We start from the raw sequence: 4,252 nt of genomic DNA, 5'->3' as shown, positions 1-4,252 counted from the left end.
GCTAAATGAGCCGCGCTGCAGGAACAGAGAGACCTTTCCATCCGGCCTGGAGGGACCCATACGATTCACTGGGAGTTTAACTGGTCTGTTGATGGTTTACTGCTTTAAAGTGAGACTCTAAAGCAGGTGAATCTCTGTGGTCAGAGCCACAGCTGACTAAATAACTGTCCTGATAATTAGCATCTCTGCTAATGTGACAGAGGCCTTAAAGGGACAGTGTCTGGTTTTACATACAATCATTTATAGCATAACGCAGCATGAGGGTAACCTATGTTAGCATGAGGTAACCTATGTTAGCATGAGGTAACCTATGTTAGCATGAGGGTAACCTATGTTAGCATGAAGGTAACCTATGTTAGCATGAAGGTAACCTATGTTAGCATGAGGGTAACCTATGTTAGCATGAGGGTAACCTGTTAGCATGAAGGTAACCTATGTTAGCATGAGGGTAACCTATGTTAGCATGAAGGTAACCTATGTTAGCATGAGGGTAACCTATGTTAGCATGAGGGTAACCTGTTAGCATGAAGGTAACCTATGTTAGCATGAGGGTAACCTATGTTAGCATGGTTAACCATGCTAACCATGGCCTGCTAACTATGCTAACATAGTTAGCATGGTTAGCAGGGTAACCCTAACCCTATCCTAACCCTCCTCCACTAGAGGCAGTACCATCCTCCTCCACTAGAGGCAGCACCATCCTCCTCCACTAGAGGCAGCACCATCCTCCTCCACTAGAGGCAGTACCATCCTCCTCCACTAGAGGCAGCACCATCCTCCTCCACTAGAGGCAGTACCATCCTCCTCCACTAGAGGCAGTACCATCCTCCTCCACTAGAGGCAGTACCATCCTCCTCCACTAGAGGCAGCACCATCCTCCTCCACTAGAGGCAGTACCATCCTCCTCCACTAGAGGCAGCACCATCCTCCTCCACTAGAGGCAGTACCATCCTCCTCCACTAGAGGCAGCTCCATCCTCCTCCACTAGAGGCAGCTCCATCCTCCTCAGCAGGTCAACGTTCCTCTCTGGCCTCTAATGAGCCTCATGTGAAGCAGGTGTGTTAAACCAGGTAGAGACTGAAACATGCAGGTTCCACGTTTTACCTCCTGCTCTGATGTTTAGTTTTTCCTAAACCAAACAAAACTATTTTATTTGGTTTTCTGAATATTGACTTTAGCCTCATCAGTCAGATGATTTCCTGTGATGTCATCACATTCAGCTCAGCTCCTCCATCTTCGTGAAGTTCGAGTTTCCCTGCAGAACTTCCTGGTTCAGTCTGCAGTCAGCTCTCATTGGTTAAGCTGTCAGCAGCACCAGTATCGGGCCGGGCCGGGCCGGGTTCTGCCGGACAAAGGCAGCTTTATCAGGCTTTCTGTTCTGCATTCAGTCGGCCGGCCGGCCGGCGTCTCCGTCTCCTTCCAGCAGCAGAAACAAAAAGCTGCATTCACATTCAGATCAGACTGTAACGTCCTGAAGCCGCGACTCGACGCATCATCAGATACATGAATTATGTCTCATTTCACAGGATTTAAAGTCGGAGTGAAGCTGGAAACTAAAACGTGTCAGATTAACCTCAGCTGGTTTACATCCTGGTTCTGGCTAGCTCCAGGTTAGCTTTGGGCTAGTTTTAGGTCAGCTTTGGGCTAGTTTTAGGCTAGCTCCAGGTTAGCTTTGGGCTAGTTTTAGGTCAGCTTTGGGCTAGTTTTAGGCTAGCTCCAGGTTAGCTTTGGGCTAGTTTTAGGCTAGCTCCAGGTTAGCTTTGGGCTAGCTGTGGGGTAGCTCCAGGTTAGCTTTGGGCTAGCTCCAGGTTAGCTTCAGGCTAGCTCCAGGTTAGCTTTAGGTTAGCTTCAAGCTAGCTCCAGGTTAGCTCTGGGCTAGCTCCAGGTTAGCTTCTGGCTAGCTCCAGGTTAGCTTCAGGCTAGCTCCAGGTTAGCTTTGGGCTAGTTTTAGGTATCAGGTTGTTAGCAGGTTGTTAGCAGGTTGATATCAGGTTGTTAGCAGGTTGATATCAGGTTGTTAGCAGGTTGATATCAGGTTGTTAGCAGGTTTTTAGCAGGTTGATATCAGGTTGATAGCAGGTTGTTAGCAGGTTGATATCAGGTTGTTAGCAGGTTGATATCAGGTTGTTAGCAGGTTGATATCAGGTTGTTAGCAGGTTGTTAGCAGGTTGATATCAGGTTGTTAGCAGGTTGATATCAGGTTGTTAGCAGGTTGATATCAGGTTGTTAGCAGGTTGATATCAGGTTGTTAGCAGGTTTTTAGCAGGTTGATATCAGGTTGATAGCAGGTTGTTAGCAGGTTGATATCAGGTTGTTAGCAGGTTGATATCAGGTTGTTAGCAGGTTGATATCAGGTTGTTAGCAGGTTGATATCAGGTTGTTAGCAGGTTGATATCAAGTTGTTAGCAGGTTGCTAGCAGGTTGATATCAGGTTGTTAGCAGGTTGTTAGCAGGTTGATATCAAGTTGTTAGCAGGTTGATATCAGGTTGATATCAGGTTGTTAGCAGGTTGATATCAGGTTGTTAGCAGGTTGATATCAGGTTGTTAGCAGGTTGCTAGCAGGTTGATATCAGGTTGTTAGCAGGTTGTTAGCAGGTTGTTAGCAGGTTGATATCAAGTTGTTAGCAGGTTGTTAGCAGGTTGATATCAGGTTGTTAGCAGGTTGATATCAGGTTGTTAGCAGGTTGTTAGCAGGTTGATATCAGGTTGATAGCAGGTTGTTAGCAGGTTGATATCAGGTTGTTAGCAGGTTGATATCAGGTTGTTAGCAGGTTGATATCAGGTTGTTAGCAGGTTGATATCAGGTTGATATCAGGTTGTTAGCAGGTTGATATCAGGTTGTTAGCAGGTTGATATCAGGTTGTTAGCAGGTTGCTAGCAGGTTGATATCAGGTTGTTAGCAGGTTGTTAGCAGGTTGATATCAGGTTGTTAGCAGGTTGATATCAGGTTGATATCAGGTTGTTAGCAGGTTGATATCAGGTTGTTAGCAGGTTGTTAGCAGGTTGTTAGCAGGTTGATATCAGGTTGTTAGCAGGTTGTTAGCAGGTTGATATCAGGTTGATATCAGGTTGTTAGCAGGTTGATATCAGGTTGTTAGCAGGTTGATATCAGGTTGTTAGCAGGTTGTTAGCAGGTTGATATCAGGTTGTTAGCAGGTTGATATCAGGTTGTTAGCAGGTTGATATCAGGTGCTCTGAACAGATGAGGAGAGATGCAGTTGCAGCTCTGACTGCTGCTATGAAATTAATTCTTCCTTCCTTCTTATCAGATTAACAGCTGCTGTCCTCTGAATGAATTTACACAAATCAATTGGAGTCTTTGTTATGATCCAAACGGTTCTCCAGCGCCGCTGCAGCGTTCCACTTAAACGCTTATCAGAGATCCGAAGAGAGACGGAAACCTGGTTGTGGTTTTATTTTCTGCTCTCCATCCAGTTATACTCTGATGGTGGTGCTTTGTATAGGCTGCTGTTTTCAAATTTATAAGTGAAATGTTAACAATAATTGGATTGTTTAGTCTGTCAGTACAGAAATAAATGGGAGTTTAATTTTCAAAGTCATATTTTTGTAATAAATATTGAGTAATGAAGCAAAATATGGAGCTCAGAGCTTAGAACTACATATTTACATATCTAGTAGTGAAGTTAAATATTTAACTAGCTCAGAGCTAAATATTTAGCTAAAATGCAAATTCACTTCCTGATAAGTGGAAGTGGACTGTCAAAATAAAAGCTGGGCCTGGGACTCTTTGAGTTGTTGCTCCTGATTCATTGGAAACATTATTGCTGGTAAAACGGCTCAAACTTTATTTAGCAACAAAGAAAAGAACCGATGAGAAAAAGGCAACATGAAGATTCAAAGCAGGAGTTTATAAAGACGCAGCTTTTATTTTGGCAGTCCATTTCTGGTTGTCAGCACATTTCTATAGATGCCATGAATTTCAGGAGTTTGTGTGAAGCTGACAGCAGAGAGAAAATCATCTGTCATTAAAACGCATCTTCCTCATTTCTTCCATCAGTTTTAGTCGTTTACGACTGGAGGAAAGAGACCAAATTAGTGAGTTTATAAAAATGAAACATGAATTAAACAGATTAAAATGTTATCAATAATAACTATTTTACATCCAGAGAAGGTTTTATTGAGAGAAATGAATTTGTAGCAACATTGTCCTGAAATGTTCCTGGTCATGGAGCCGCCATGTTGCTCCGTTCGCTCCATAATCCTAACAATCGGAATCAGATCCGTGTCTGG

Source organism: Poecilia reticulata, chromosome 2 (genome assembly GCF_904066995.2).
Source record: "Poecilia reticulata chromosome 2, P_reticulata-male-v2, whole genome shotgun sequence".
Lineage (NCBI taxonomy): Eukaryota > Metazoa > Chordata > Actinopteri > Cyprinodontiformes > Poeciliidae > Poecilia > Poecilia reticulata.
Note: the sequence above shows the minus strand (reverse complement) of the source record.